Source organism: Pinus tabuliformis, chromosome 2_2 (genome assembly GCF_031772625.1).
Source record: "Pinus tabuliformis cultivar Carrire ecotype Pingquan chromosome 2_2, CPIR1, whole genome shotgun sequence".
Classification (NCBI taxonomy): Eukaryota; Viridiplantae; Streptophyta; class Pinopsida; order Pinales; family Pinaceae; genus Pinus; species Pinus tabuliformis.
In genome coordinates, this window is record NC_142300.1 from 1,164,246,707 (window position 1) to 1,164,264,211 (window position 17,505).

The following is a 17,505-nucleotide window of genomic DNA, read 5'->3' on the forward strand; positions in this document are numbered from 1 at the left end:
TCTTATGCTTACCCTATAGAATTCCTCTGTGTATTCTTTCATTTTCAAAGACCTCTATCTAAGATTCTGCATCTGTCTGAACAAAGTTTGCTGATAATTACTTGGTAAAAACTTACCTCTTAACTTTGCTACCATCTTGCTCCAATTCTTGATAGGTTGCTTGCCAATTCTCTTTCTTTCTACCTGCACACCATCCCACCAAAGCGCTGCATGGCCTTTTAGCTTGGTGATGGCAAACTTTACTTTCTTCTCATCTTTTGTTTCTTCATAGTCAAAGAATTTCTCCATCCCATTAATCCAGTCTATCAATTCTTCTGGATTTAGTCCTCCTTAATATATTGGAACCTCGGTCTTTGACCTAGTTGTGGATCTCAACACTGAATGGAAGAATCTCATCTCACAGGTAACTCCAACAGCTTCCTCCTCTGCAGCTTCAACCTCAGGTTCACTAACATCTCTATCATCTATATTTCTGCCTGTTGTTAATGCATCCAATCTAGCTTGCATCAGTTGCACAGCTTCCATTACTTCAGCGTTTACAACAGGCCATCCTCTTCCACCACGTCCTCATCCTCTTCCAACTCTGAAAGCCATATTAACTTTCCTTCTCCTGCTTCTGAGATTCAATTCAATGTCAGCTGGTTGCTCTGATACCACTAATGGTGGCCTGGGTGCAGGCGATATGGACAAACAACCGAAGCCTGATATAATTTCTTCAATTTCTGGTTGAATTCCTCTTTCTGGTTCAAGAGGTGTATCAGTCATCTATAGGCAGCTTCACGAGTTTTCCTCTGATACACTCCAACCTTCATATCGGCGCTTTAATGCAATAGGCATGTTTTTCCCTTTCTCAGCCTATAATTCCATAGGAATTATAAAGACAGACTATCGTTGCTTTAAAACAAGTGATAATGCGTTTAAAACGCAAAATACAGAGTCGCAGGCCTTTGTTTCCAAAGGAACGGAAATACACAATCGACGCCTTAATACCACTATAGTGTTAATTTGAAAGAATTACACTATCGGCGCTTTATTTTAAGAAATGTATTTAACACAAATAACATTATCGGTGGTTTATAATCATTGTCAGCAATTCCACATAGAATGGAGCAATAACACTCCAATAACCCCAATGCGATCGTATGTGGGCTATAGGAAATCGGTATCGGTGACTTCAGTGCTCCCAAGGCAAGGCTCCTTCTGCTCTAATATGGCGATGCAATAACAATTGTTAGACTCTCTCATAAAACAATAATAAATCCAAAAAAATTAATTAATTAATTAAAAATTCCAAGTTAGGAATTTGTGCCTAACTCTTGGGTTGTTCCTCTAAGATAGGAGTTAGTTTAGGTAACTCCTATATTGGTGTGTCTGGTGAGAAATTATCTCAACCAAAGGAGAAATTATCTCAACCAAAGGTGTCTAAGATAGCACGCACTATCTTGAGAACACTATCTCTCATCTATTTATTTGTAACATTATATTCAATTATGGATGTAAGAATGAGAGTGAGAGAGAATACATGAGGCTTCAGCCTTTTTCCATCAATATTGTGTCTCTGATTTTTATGTGTGATTTATATATTGTTTGAGTTAATTGCATTTTTATCATGTGGTATCAAAGCAGCAAGACCGAGGGACCTGTATGCTGGTTTGAAAGGCGTGACTGATGCAAAGTCGTCATGTGCTACCAGACCGAGGGAGAGTAGCAGTTGTGGACGCATTAATAAAAATAACAGTCGCTCCAACAGCTCCCTTTACAATTACATTCAGCTCAGGGGATGTAAGAAAAGTTATCACGGGACCTCGTGAAACAGATAAGCAGCAGGAACGGCTATTCCACCGTATAGTGCAGGGCAACAATTTGCAGTTGGTCGTGAGAGCTCGGTACAAGCGATGACTACGCAGGCTGGAGCTCTGAACTGAGTTATGGGTGACTTTGGATCCAACCACTGGAAAATTGGATTATAGAGTTCGGCGGAATGATTTGGCACCCAAAGGGTCAATAATATTTGATGCAGATATCACAATCACGGTGTCCCCAATTCATTTTCATGGTCTCCAGAAGGCATTGCAGCAATAGATGGTAAAGTACAACTGTTGGGAGTAGCCAATTTCTTTTGCCTTTGCATGTATTTTTTCTGCAAATTTTTCAGGAATATCATCATATTTGCCTCCCTCAATTTTGTGACTGGGAGAATCTGTGTTGCTTCTTTCATCCGTGTCTTTGGGCTTGTCTTGTTTATCTCTGTAAACCTCCCACCATTTTCCCAACCTCTTGGCCGTTGTTCCAGGCACTTGGCTCTCAATTTTCTTCCACCTGTACCGTATTTTCCTTGAATATTTACCACGAGTTGCTGATCGTCTTCAGATAATGAGCCTCTCTTAATTCCAGGTTTTAAGTAGTTCTTCCAACTCTCTGCACAGGACTTGGGATCTTTGTCCAGGCCTTTATTTATAATTCTTCGTGATACATGGTTCTATTCTTGTTGGTCGTATTGATTCACTCAGGCATTTAGTGGAGAATCATGTTCAGACTTGCACTGTTATGATAGTGATGGGGTAAGGATTATGTTATCGGAAGCCAAAGATCGTACCTCAAAGCACCTAATTCTCCATCTGTATCACAAAACAATTTAGCTACTAGAGATTGCTTCTGCGACGAATAACAACTAAAAAATAAATTTGCATAGAGAAATTGAAATTGCAATGAAAATCCATTTGGGTAAAGAAATTGTTGAATCAAAGAGGCAGAAATCACCCAATTCTGGGAGAAACTGAGATCAACGGTCCTAAGACATGTCACACTTTTGGGATTCTGAGATAAATCCCATACAAGATTGTGCCATGAATCGAACCTAAGTTGGTTGCCTATTATGCCTGCGTCCCATGCATTACTTCTCGTGGTTGCGTTACTTCCAGTGACAACGCAAACGCTGAAGGAAAGCATGGAATTGTTTGACTGATCCGCGTGGAAACTACAAGTAATGCTTAAGTTTCATTGAAGCATTGATGCGTTGATTCAAAGCATGTCGTTGAAGTGAATGACCTCCAACTCTTCTAGCTTTCACATCGTCAGGTAGATCAAATTTTCAAAGTCAAAACATTTTAAAGCCCTCTTAATGGAGTAATATTTTTAAAGGTTTTATGCTGGGAAAATGCGCATTTCCAAAACGTGAGCTTTTACTTGTATTTTTCTTAAGCCTGATGCATAAAAACGAATGAGTGGTGTAATATGAAATGGAGATAAAAACGAATGAGTGGTGTAATGTGAAGTGGAGATTTTATTATGTTTGAGTGGGCATAAGTTAGTTAAAGTGTGTTTTGGAGAGATAAGGAGTGGAAAATATTTTTTTTTAATTTTTGTAATGAGGTATGCCGTTTAAAGTGTAAATTTTTTGGAGTGCTTTTGGGAGATATAAGGAGTGACATAAGAAAGAAGATAAGTGGCTTTCTTTGAGAGAAATTCTTTTTTGTAATCCAAAGTAATATTTTACTTTGAGAGTGAGTGAGTGCAGGTAGTTTTTTGCAGACATTTTCTTCTTTCAAAAATTCTAGAACTCTGATTCCATGAAGATGTTGTGAAGCTGAACGCTTATGTACTCCAAAATTTAATAAAGACATATTATTTGTGGTGATTGTGTCCTAGATCCGCCCAAAATTGAATAAGGGGATCTTAGGTACACGAAGAGTGTATTGATGATGGTGTATACTTCATGTTGTTGCTTTTTTATTTTGTGTCTAGTTTTGACACATAAATGATCTCATTTTACACACATAAAGTTCAATGCAAGCAAGCACAACACTTGTAACAGAATAGCACCAAGGAAGGATAATTAAGCTCAACACATGCATTTGCGTCACTACAACAAATAATCAAAGTTTTCAACATCAACGAAGTAGCCAGTGGGCATCTTCATCAGCCAGTGGGCATTTGTCATCAGCAGTGAGCGTCAACAAATTCGCCAGTGGGCGATCGACAGCCAAAGCAACAGTGAGCAACTTTCATCATAGCAAAAGCAACATTGAGTTGTTTTTCGACATCATCAGCCAGTGGGCGTTCATCAAATTGTGTCAATGGACACCGGATGCTGTTTTCAAGCAAAGGACAGTTGGATCCTTTTGCGGCTTGGCACATGATGGAGTTGTCAAGCGTCCTTCAGAGATGAATCAAGCATGCAGCTGATTCATGTTCTCTTCAGATTTGAGTTTTTTCCAGCATCCAGTTTTGGCGGTTTTTTCAGGCAATGTTTTTTAGGATCAACATGAGAACTTGGAAGATGGTTCCTCGTTCTTATTTTGGATTTATCATTGAGGGGGGGAATGTTAGACTCTCTCATAAAACAATAATAAATCCAAAAAAATAAATTAATTAATTAAAAATTCCAAGTTAGGAATTTGTGCCTAACTCTTGGGTTGTTCCTCTAAGATAGGAGTTAGTTTAGGTAACTCCTATATTGGTGTGTCTGGTGAGAAATTATCTCAACCAAAGGAGAAATTATCTCAACCAAAGGTGTCTAAGATAGCACGCACTATCTTGAGAACACTATCTCTCATCTATTTATTTGTAACATTATATTCAATTATGGATGTAAGAATGAGAGTGAGAGAGAATACATGAGGCTTCAGCCTTTTTCCGTCAATATTGTGTCTCTGATTTTTATGTGTGATTTATATATTTTTCTAAGTTAATGTCATTTTCAATAACAATCACGGACCTGATATCCTTTTAACCCTTCTCTATAGTGTTTCAGGTCCGAGCTATCAGAGTTTCGAACTTCGGCAATTCCAAAGGCCCTTTCTAGTCCACTTTTGATTATGCGATGTGATCTTGGTTTGGACCCAATACGGGAATGAACTAAAGCTTATAAACTTTTAAGTCCATAACTCTGTTGCGGCTTAGTAATTTCATGAATTCTTTGTGTAAAACAGAGATTCTACTTGGAAGCTCAACAATGCGTGTAAGAGGAAACATATGCGCTGATATATGGAAAACAACCCAATAGGCCTAAGCTGAAGTGTTAATTGGGAAACAAAGATTGAATCACCATTAATGAAACGCAGGGAATAACATAACCGGAACTGATACACGCATAAAAATAACAGTTTAACAGAGAACCATCAATCAGATGCACAAAAAGAGTTTTTGTCAATGATAATGCTTCCGGGCTCGACTCTCCTGAGCGTCCCGTTATTTCATTTTATAAATAATAGATAAGCCCTCTCGGTCCTTATCCATACAAAAGCACACCTTTTACATAGAGTGATTTAAAGCAATCATGCATAAAAACTTATTATCGCTTATCCATAAGTGATTATTACAGAATGCTTTTATTCTTAATTCTATCCCTATATTAAACTAGAAAAGCATGGAAATTGCTGGCTAAAGGACCCCACTCCTTTGCCTGTAGATTTTTTTGGATTTTTGGAATAAGTTTGAATATTTTCCCTCCAAGTCACATGCTACTGCATCAAAAACCACTGCCAATAAGATCCTTAGAGCTAGTTTTTACTAGCCTACACTTTTTCCAGATGTCCACAAAAAGGTAACCTCTTGTCATAAGTGTCAAATATTTGAGGGAAAAAGAAAATTTTTGCCTTTACCTTTGAAACCCATATCTATTGAAAGCCCTTTCCAACAGTGGGATTGTATTTCATTGGATAAATCCATCCTCCATCCTCTGCTCAACATAAATGGATCCTTACTGCTATTGACTACTTTACCAAATGGATTGAAGCCATTCCTCCTAGACTAGCCATAGATGTTGTTATTATCAAATTCTTAGAAACCAACATCCTGTCCAGATTTGGCTAGCCAAACAAACTTATTACAAACAATGTTGCAGCCTCTAGGTCTAAGAAAATGGTAGATTTCTACAATAAATAACATATTACTTTGGGGCATTCAACTGCTTATTACCCACAAGGTAATGGGTTGGCTGAATCTTCAAACAAAAGTTTGGTGAATATTATCAAGACGTTGTTAGCAGACAACAAGAATTCATGGCACGACAAACTCATATTTGTCACCATACTAATTGGTTTAAGGAATGGATGTTGTTTTTCCATCCTCATTGGGAGTTCCAATCATGAAGTTAATGCAAGAATTACAGACCGAGCCAAATGACATTCAAAGGAGGATTGATCAAACAATCTAGAGAAGAAGTTTATAATAAGGCTCAAGTCATCCATGAAAATATCAAGAAAGTTTTTGACAAAACAACAAAAGCAGATGATTTTACCATTGGTGACAAACTCTTAAAGTGGGATTATAGAAGGGAGGACAAAGGAAAGCATGGAAAAAGTGACAACCTGTGGATGGGCCCTTATGTCATTTATGCTTTCAGGGGAAATAATGCATTTTTTATCAGAAATTTGGATGGAACAGAATTACTTAGTGGACCTATCAATGGCAGGATGATCAAACACTATTTTTCTAATCACTAGTGATTTTCTTACCATTTATCATTGTATATATCATTGTCCTTATTGTTTGGATTGGGTGACCTATTAACAGAAGTTGAAGCCTGTAGAGAAGGCCCTAAGCTTCTATTAGTAAGTTATCATAAACACTACAACAAATAAATAAGAGGTGGATGTTGCTGAAATAACAGCTCAAGGCTACTGATCACATGCTCTTGGCACCTCACAGGGAGAGTGTCATCCCTAGCTAGAGCCACTGTTAGGGTCCTATAATTTATAGGATCTCAAGGTAACTGAGTGATGTATCTCAGGAATCTTATTTTGTAAATACTAGTCAATCTGCCAATGATTTCCAAATAAAAAGAAAAAATTGGATATAAAATGAAAAGAGGGTATAAAGAAAAAAAAATAAAGAGAAAAATAAAATATTGAAAAAAAGAAAAAATAATGAACCCTACCAAAAAGAAAGAAAATAAAAAAGAGAATAATATTGAAAGTGTTGCAAGTCTAAATGCCACTCCTCATACATAGTTTTTGCATCATTTCTGTAAAATAAAGTTGTGTGCAGCTTGTTCAAAATGCCACAATCACTTGCTTTAGTTAATCATACTGCTTAATCATGATTAGACTTCTCTAAATTTATGTAAATTAGATATAGAATAAAGGTTTATCCAACAGTTTAATCTGGGTAAATCATTAGTTAGGTAGAAAATGACATTGACCCAACAATTTAATCTAGGTCAATGGGAGAAATAAGGGATAGGTTAAATAGTTTTTCTTTCTGCATAAAAGAAAATAAAAATGGGTTTGCTAGTCTAAGTGCACCCTAGAGATCAAAATAAAAAATGTTAGTCTAGCTAAGGGTAGGTAGATTTGGTGGTTTGCTTAAATATCAGCATGCATAAATTTTATCCTAAGTTTGAGGATAGGGAAAAGAGGGGAAAAGTGCATACTATGCACTATGTATTTCAAATTATTTTGTTATTTATCCCTTATCCTAAGTTCAAAGGATAATTATATGCGTAGGGATAAAGTGCTTCATATTGTGTATTCCCCCTTATCCTAAGTTTGAAAAGACAAGCATGCAAGCACAATTGGACAAATACTTTTTTCGTTTGTGATTAACTCTCATTTGAATTCAACACCTTGGGATCATCTCCCCCGCTCCATCCATGGCCCTGGTTCCTTTTCGGCCCCCCATTCGCATTCTCCTTTTACCACTGGGGGGGTCTACAAGGTGGTTTCTCCCGCCAGGCCATACCCCATACGTGGTGCCTTGTGGTGATTTTGCACCACCCCCCCCACTATTACCGCTTACCGCCCATCACCCCCTCCAGAAACCGCCTATCCTGCACCTGGTCATGCTACGCCCCCACCACTTTTCCTCCACCAATCTCCACCTGCCACCTATCTATATAGTTGTGCCAATTAAATGCCTTCCTGCTTAATACTCGTTTCTCATTTAATTTTTTCCAGGTAACCATTCAATAACGATCCCAAACCATTTCCAATGGGACTCTGTCACAAATGTTTAAATAAATCCAGAGCCCATCATTCTCAATTTTCCACTTCTCATTGTCTTTTGATATTCATATTTCCTACAACAATCTCCACCAGAGTGTCTCCGTCACCAGGACTCCGACATTCATTGACCTGCTTGTTCCTTTTCTCCTAATAGACTCTTATTTCTTCTAAGCCCGATAAGCCTCCTTTGTGTATTCATTTTGTTTAGAAACTTCTACAGTCATGCCTCCTAAAACTAAGACCCGGGATAAGGCCAGTAATCCATTAATTCCACCCTCTATAGACCTAGATCATATCCCATTAGCAGACAAAGATTACAGGATAAGTACCACTCTCTGTGACTATGATTTCCTGGAGTTATATTATTGGTTAGTGGATCAACACATAGATAAGACGGATGAGATAAGACTCTAGGAGTCAAACCTCCCCCACTATATCTTTCCTTTGACATTCCAAGCCCCAGAATTTACCACAAGATGTCAAGCTTGTATGTCCCTGCCCAAAGAGCCATAATTTCCCCTACAGGTGACATTCTTTTCACCATTACAGCCAAATCTATTGACCAAATGATGTTGGCACCTTCTGTGGAAAATATTTCCCATTTCTCCCTAGAAGCCATCACCCATATTTATTAAAAGCTAGATTTTTCCACCAGAGCTAAAAAAAAATTAGATTTTCTTGCCAAAGAATGCCCAATTGCCCAAGAAGAATCCTCCTTATCCTTCTTCCATTTTCCCTGATCAGACCAAACAGATTATTTTAATCCTTTCTAACATTCTAGGTTATCATTCTGATCAGTTGGTGGATGAGCCCATCATAGGATTCCTCTCCACATTTTCCACAGACAGTAAATCCTCTATGATCTTCAATTTCAATCAATTCTTGGCTGACAATATCCATGAGAAGTTCATCAAGTTTCCTACGAAGCAAGTGTTCAGTTACACCTCTATTTTAATTTACATGTTCATCTCCTATCAAGCAGAAAAGTTCAGTTTTGCATTGCAGAAATTGGATGATGCAGAGGATCAACAACCAGTAATCTTTTGGACCTCATTGGTCATGAAGGAACAACAGGAATTCACCTACAAACAATTTATAGAAGACTTTGTTCATCCAGCTATGAACATTCTCTATAGTGCAGTGCAGCCAAGAATCAGTGAAGATATAAAAAGAATCTTGCATTTATCAAACCAAGCAAAGACCGTAGATTGGTACCTGTATCAAAACTATACAGAGATTAGAGTCTATGGATGTGAATTAGCCCCCTACAAACTCCCCAAGTACCTCCCAATGAGGATCTTTGCACTAGAGTATATCAGGCAGATGTTGAACTCAGATGAGATCCACTTTGTAGTGGCAAAGAAGAAGGCATAATTCAAAATTAAAACATAGGTGGGCCCATTTGTATGAAACACAAGGACAACAGGTGAGGAGGAAGATAAAATATTGAACGAGATGGAATTCAACTTGAGCTTCACATGGTATTATGACCCCTGTGGCATCATTTCAAAACTCGGAGTGGACAATAAGAACACTCCATATATTCATACTTCTAGGCCAGACATAGAACAGTATGCAAATCAGCTGGAATGGGCCGAGAATACCTTGCAGGAAGCTAAAGAGTAGCTTGTTTCCACTTCCAGTTTGCAGACTCCTATTCCTCAGGAAAAATCTAGCAAAAGGCAGAGGGAGGAAGGGTCATCATCTACAACCGGAAGTGAAGCTAAAGAATTTAGAATCAGTTATAGAAAGAGACCCAAGGTAACTCACAAACCAGAAGTAGACAAGGAGATTGAAGAACAGGCAGTTATCATCATCGTTGATTCAACGCTTGCAGCTACCAAGTTCACTACATCTCCTTTTGAACCTTCATCTTCACAGGGTCATCAGTAGACTGAGATAGAAACACTCATTGTCCAAACAGAAAAGGAGAATACAGTGTTTGATAGGTATAGAGAAATAAATCTCATGAATGAAATCTTGAAGAACATCACTTACAACCAATTATGGAAGCAGACTTCCAACTCGCAAAGTAGACTTTTGTCATTATTTGATACTTAACATGGTAAAATGCAGATGGCCTTTCTTGAGGCCCAAACTTCACAGCCCAAATCAGCAGTTGGCTATAAAATCACCACTTTTGAGTTCAGTACAAAGGACATACATCCCATTAATCAAATGGAGATGCACAAACAAACAGGTGAGATGATATCCTCCACTCTCACTAACACTGCCATGTCTTTATCTAAATTGCAGGTTTCTTCTGTAAATGTACAATCACAGTTGAAGATGGAGAAGGTCTCCTCCTTTGCCAAAGATAACAGGATCAAGTCTTTGGAAGATTTGGTGATCAAGATAGGGTATGACCCTAAGGATGTTAGTGCTGCTAAAGAGATTATAAAGAAGAAAAACCTGGGCATTTCAACATTGAGGAAACAACTCAAGTTGCTAGCTACTGAAGATCCAATGACCAAGGACATTGAAGAAGGTGAAGCATAGAAAGCAGACATGATGAAGTTGATTATAGATCAAAATATATAGATCAGACAGATGGAAGCAGAATTGGAAAAGTTGATAAAGGAGAAGGAAGACAATTTGAAGATGGCTATTGTTCCCTTGGATGTTGTACCTCTTTCTCAACTGCCTTCAACAGGAGCAACCATTGCACCTACTACTTCAACTCAGACTCCCAGTGCTAAACATGTCACACAGACATTGCAAAATATTTCATTACAGTCGAAGGAGATTGAGACTTTGAAGGGAAAACTCAAAGCTTTGGAAGTCCAAAAGGCCAAAGCAGCTGCTTGGAATGTTGAAATGGACAATGCTCAGAGACTTTTGGAAAAGCTGCTCCAGGTAGAGAGATACACTTCTATCGGCCAAACCTTGGCTCAAGCCAAGGAAACAATCTGGATGAACATATTGGATTCAATGAATGAGATTTGGCCTTCTATCCAAATCATATTTGAGCAGAAAGAGTTAATAGAGAAGGCCACCGAAACTATTGTGCAAGGAAGGGAAAAGTTGGGATAAATGCCAACAGAAGCTGCAAATATTATAAGGTTCTTAAACTCAAAGTCTAGATATGAATTGGAGGAAGTAGGTGTCAGTGACAGAACTGCCACCGTTCTGGAAGTCAAGAAAGTCCTGACAAAGAGAATCTCATTGAGGAGTTAGAGGAAAGGTGTGAAACTTTGGAGTTGTAGGTGAACAGATTTACAAACAAGATTGAAGCATTAATGCAGAAGGGATTTCCCAGTATCTATGTCATAAATGACAAGTTGATTACTCAAGAGGATTATATCCTGAAGATGAAAGAAGTGGCCAAAGCAGTGTTAAGTTCATTGGAATTAAAGGAAGTATGACAACAAAAGTGTTTCTGGAGACTATGTCAAATGACTTCCACGTGCAGAATGAGGTAAAACATATTTTTACCATGAAACCAACTTTTTCTAAATATACAAAGGTAGATGAAATCTTCCGCAAGGTAACAAAGTTGATAGTGCCAGATGAAAAGAGATGGGAAGAGCTAATTGATTTATGGGATTAAGGAATAACTCAGGAGCAGTAAACGATTTTTGCCAGCACAGCAAGTCAGCACAAGAGTCAGTTCAACATCACATTCTGTTTTGGCATGACTCAGCAACCAAAACCATCCAAATAGGGCCACCATTCTCCTCAACAGCCTACGTGACCTATTCTTCTGCCAATTTAGATGATATTAGTTTGTAAGTAGGCTAATCATACACTGTCAGTTTGACAGTGATTTTTGTAAAGCATTAGTATAATTTTTATTATAAATACTTCATTGTTTGAAGTATTAAGGGTTGATTTCTGAATGTAATTTCCTTCTGCTTATTGTAATTTTCAAAGTACTGGAGCATCAATAATATAGGGACCTTTCACAAAATTCATGTGGTGTGTTAAATGGTGATGTGTTTCTTTTTTCTATTTGTTTAAACGTTGTTATTTATTTCCTCTATTTTTCTAAATATCTGAATTAATCAACAGAAATTGTGATAAATAGGATTCATTATCTAGAGCGCCTTATTTTGGCTTTTGTTAATTTTAATGTTTTCCACCGAAGTCAGATCAAGGAATTCTTAATTTCTCTCTGGTCTCTACTGAACCTTACAATTATGTTATCCCACTATCCATTTAAATTCTGAAAAGATCCATTTACTACAACCTAGCTTGCCCTGTGAGAACTGCTCCAAAAATTGATGCAAAACTCCAGTTTAGTTTATAGACTCCATAACCCAATGCAATTATAACACTCAAATAAACCAAACCAATCAAACAAGTAAAATCATAGTTGGTAGGGCTAGAGCCTAGCTTCCAAAGTGGTTTTTATGTTGTCCTATGTGTTTACTCAAACGACAACACTGTCTCCACCGCCTTTGCCCAAAATTCGTGTCCTAACATGGCACCACTGAGCATGCTTCTTGCCCTTTCCATCAACGTCTTGTTCATTCTTTCTGCAACTCCATTTGACTCAGGTCTGTATGGAGTAGTCTTCTGTTGTGTTATACCACACTTCTTACGGAACTCTTCAAATTCCTTCTTGCAAAACTCTGCACTGTTATTTGCCCTCAACACTTTTATCTTCTTCTCTGTCTGGTTTTTCCACCAGAGCCTTAAATTCTTTAAACCTGTCAAAGACTTTAGATTTCTTCTTGAGGAAATATATCCATGTATTCCTTGAGAAGTCATCTATAAATGATACATAGTAAACAGACTTACCCAGTGATGGAACCTTCACACATCCAAACACATCATTGTGCATAGATATAATATATGTTTCGCCCTCTTACCACCAGAAGGGAAACTCACCTAATTCTGCTTCCCATATACACAATTTTCATAGAAATCAAATCCAAAGAGTTATTAGACATACCTTCTACCATACCTTTACCATAAAGTATTCGAAGGCCCTTCTCTCCAATATGTCCTAGCCTTTGATGTCATAGCATGATCTTTTCTCCAGATACCACTAGATTTCTTGCTCCACTTTTAGTAACCATAGAACTGTTCCACCCTTCAATAACAGTGCTACCTTGCTACTTGTACAGAGTTCCAATCCAAACTCCTTGCAACAATACCAGTGCTCCCCGAGCCATCTTCCAGGTATCTTTCTTGAACACTGTTTTTACACCTGCATCATCCAGCTTGCTTACAAAGATTAGATTTCTGGCCAATGAAGGAATATGAAAAACATCTGGAAGTGTTCTAATCCTTCCACCTTGCAACTTCAACTTGAATTTTCTGTGACCAATGATTCTAGCATTCCTGTCACCCCCTAAGAAGACATCACCACCATCATATTTCTCATACTTGTAGAACCATGCCCTATGGGGAGTGAAGTGAAAGGATGCACCTGAGTCAATCAACCATGCCTCATGATTTACATGTGTATTGAGGAAGAAGCCAAGTACACATCCCCACCTTCATCTAAGGTGGTTTTCACCTCTGCAGAAGGAGCATCATCAGATCCCTTTCCTTTCTCAGGAGATTTAGATTTACAGTCCCTTTTGTAGTGCCCTTCCTTTCCTCATTTCCAGCACACCTTTACAGGTTTTCCTAGAGATTTAGATCTCCCTCTAGATTTCGATCTCCCGCTCGAGGGCTTATTTTTGTTTCTCTTCTAGGAACATCCTCATACAGACAAAGCATCACCATTATGGCTCTCCATATTTTTCCATCTCATCTCCTTCGTCAACAAGGATGAGACTATTTCATCAAACCGCAAGGTAGTTGCATTGCTACCTATTACAATAACTAGACTATCCCACAAATCTGCTAGAGAACACAACAAACTGATGCACTTCTATTTATATGAAATTTTGATATCAATAAATAATAATTGGCTTACCATAGTATTAAATGCATTGAGATGCTCTGTCACCGAGTCTCCATCTTTCATCCTCAGCTTATACAGCTTTTTCCATAGGAACAGTTTATTAACTAGAGACTTAGATTGGTATAAAGTCCCTAACTTGTCCCACAAAGCCTTTGTCGTAGCTTCCCCTGATACATTCAGTAATACTGAATCTGAGACACACAATTATATTGTGCTTTTTGCCTTTAGATCCAACTTCTTCCATTCTTCATTAGACACTGTCGTTGGTTTAGTACCTAGATCTACCGTGATCCACTGATTTTTATCCACCAGCAGATCCTCAATCTTGAGTTTCCACAACTCAAAACTCTAGCCATTAAATTTCTCGATCTCTATCTTTCCACTACTCACCATCTTCTTTCACCACAAGAATCGATCCCACGGATCTCCCACTGAACAGGGTCTACCACAGGCCCAAGCAAAACCCCTCAGCAGCAAAGGCGTCCCCTTGAAGCCAAAATAGCTCTGATACCAAATGTAGGTTTTAACCCCGTACAGAAATTACCTGCATATGAATTCTAAAAATAGAAAATAAACAATGGTGAGAGAATAACACATAAAACAAATATACACAAAGACCTTCCCCTAGATCCCAAAATTGGGACTACCAGATTGATTTTTCATTATGTTCCTTTCAATGTTACAATACATATATATACATGTTAATGCATCCATAAACCCTAATCCATTAACCCTGGATTATAACATAATCGTAGTTCCCTTGACCGGATCTACAAAATACCATGGATCGAAAAACCATCACGCCCAAAACCATGTGCGAAATCCATGCATAAAACCATAAGTAGGTCCACCCACCTAATACAGGGTCCAAAAAAAATTCCTCAAGGCGCTACCCCAGACCCCGTAGAGTCGTGGAAAGAATATAACACAACCCAACATTCTCCCACTTGTCGTTTTCTTTCCACAGGGGGCCACAACAGAGCTTAGTCATTGATCTAGCCCTACAACGCCCATTGTTTCTCTACACCAAGAGAACTTCCAAGAGCTCACAGACTTTGTCAATGCATCTACAGTATTCTTCAAAGTGTCCACCTTCACCAGCAACACCTTTTTGTCTTCTACCATATCCATCACAAAGTGATACTGAACATCAATGTGCTTTGTCTTTGAATGATAAGTAGGTTTCTTTGCCAAGAAAATTGCACTTTGGCTGTCACAATCTATCCTTATAACTCGTTGTACTAACCCCATACTTGAACACAATCTCTGCAGCCAAACTACTTCCTTTCTTGCATGAGTGGCTGCCATGTATTCTGCCTCTGTAGTTGAAAGTGCCACTACAGATTATCTCTTACTCATCCAACTAACTGCACCTCCAAATAGGTTAAACATATACCCACTTTTAGATCTTCTCTGATCTAGATCTCTAGCCCATTCTACATCAACAAAGCCACGGATGTCCAAAACTCTATCCAATCATGGTCTTCCTTGGTAGCACAAACCATAATCACTAGTGCCACGCAAATACCTGAAAAACTGCTTCACTGTTGTCCAATGCTCCTTCCCTGGTTTTGACATAAACCTGCTCAATACTCCCACTGCATGTGCAATGTCTGGTCTAGTACAGACGATCGCATACATCAGGCTACCGACTGCACTTGCATATGGAACACGGGACATGTCCTCTTCCTCTTCTTGTATCTTGGGACACTATTCAGCAGATAACTTTACACCTACTAGAATAGGAACCTTCATCGGTTTACTATCCTACATATTAAACCTCTGCAGTATTGTCTCGACATATTTCCTCTAGTTTAACCACAACTTCCTCTTTGCCCGATCTCTTTTAATTTCCATGCCCAAAATATAGTTTGCAGCACCAAGCTCTTCCCTTATCTTGTAATTGAGAGACAAAATAAAATTTATTCCCATACCTGACACATGTAGTACGTTTGTGGCGCGAAGACCATCTCCTGTTGTTGTCTGGAATATAACAGTTCATTTTCCTACGGGGGTGCATTTCGTCTTGTTACCCATTGTGATTTGGAAGTTCATTTGTTCCTCCTGATAGCTTGATAAATATTCTCGTTCTCCAGTCATATGCGCTGAAGCCCCACTATCAATGTACCAATCCTCGGCTGATGCAGAACTCGATAAGCAAACAAACTCCTCTTCCAGCCTGGAAGCTAATTCATAATTATTCTGATCCCTACTATTCTCCATGCCCTTTTTCTTTGCTTCCATCTTGCTTGGACCTTGCTCTGACACCATGTGAAAATTTGCTCCAATAATTGATTTATTTCTCCTACTTATTTATAATAAGTTATTCACCAATATTTCAGTAAATATCAAAATAAATTCAGTTGCAGACTTCAAAAATTAGGAACTGAAAATTAAAAGGCAAGAGAAACATCAGCATATGAACAATCACATTGACACACTTGTTTTTGGACAATTGTCCATAGAAAAACCCAAAGTGGGAAAATTGGTGCAATAGATCTGAGGGTTCTTATTATTGGCAATAAATATATGAATACAATTTGGATTCCCTAGAGAAAAACGAAAATCCACTCAAAGAAGATAACTGAGAATTCTATCACACTGATTCTGGAGATTTTACTCTGTCCCCAGCTCCTGGATGACCCACTTCCAATCCTTGCGTGAGCCTACGCAACCTCTGCATGATTTCTGCATGGAGGCTCCCTCTCACTGCGTCAACCTAGACTGCTACTACTTCTGTTGCAGAGAAATCGAGATTTCTCCTGCTAATCAACTATTGTGATTCTCAACATTGATCTCTGCTCATCCCTCACACTTTTGCGTCAACCTCCTCCGGATTTTGCGCTGACCCTCTGCGTCAATCTCCTTCAACTATTGCGTTGTCCCTTCTTGGACCAATGCTGGCTCTGTTATCCTTCTCTGTGTATTCACTGGAACTAGAAATCACTTCCTTACATTACCATCTCTTATCCTCACTGCTTGACACTAGTTCAAATTCCTTAGCAAACCATGCCGAACTTGTTAGGATATTCCGACATATATGAAATAGTTAAGTATAACTTGGTCTAGTATAGAGTTAGGTAAAGTGTGTTTCTTTACTATGTACTTTTGTAACTTACAATCCGACAGTCACGATATGTTCTAGACATGAATTGATCCGACAGTTCATTCTCTCCTCGGCATTACCGACACTTGATCTATGGCTTAACACCCAATTGGTCATGATCTCTATGTAAAGAGCATGGATGGTCATTTGTAAGGTGACCATTCATGAGAGAAACTTATGTAAATTTTCATTCTTTTATTAATAAATTGCTTGAAGTGTTCGCGTTGGCTTAGGCCGTGGACTGTTTCCCTCTTTGAGGGTTTTAACCACATCAAGAATAATGGTTTATTGATTTATGATATTTCTGTGAGTAGTGTCCTTTGGTGTTCTGTCTGGGGGACTTACCCTATAAATTCCTACATGGTATCAGAGCTATTTGAGAGCCACATCTCTTGGTGATCTAAATCCGAAGTCGGTACAACTGCATCTGACTGTCATTTCCTATATCTACTATTTTTTACTACTTTTGGGCCGAGAGGATTGCTCTATTGTGTTAGGAGCATCTGTTATAGTGAGGAACCCCTTTCATTTCATGCGAAAAGGTTTCCAATAGCCCTAGCTACATCATTTTTAAGATCTTGAGGTATATAGTC

The 17,505-nt window shown here is 38.4% G+C and overlaps 1 pseudogene; it reads right to left on the reverse strand.

The window, feature by feature from the left end:
• Positions 1–1,019: 1,019 nt before the first annotated feature.
• LOC149197571 (protein rough sheath 2-like) lies at positions 1,020–16,050 on the reverse strand (annotated as a pseudogene).
• Positions 16,051–17,505: the final 1,455 nt, after the last annotated feature.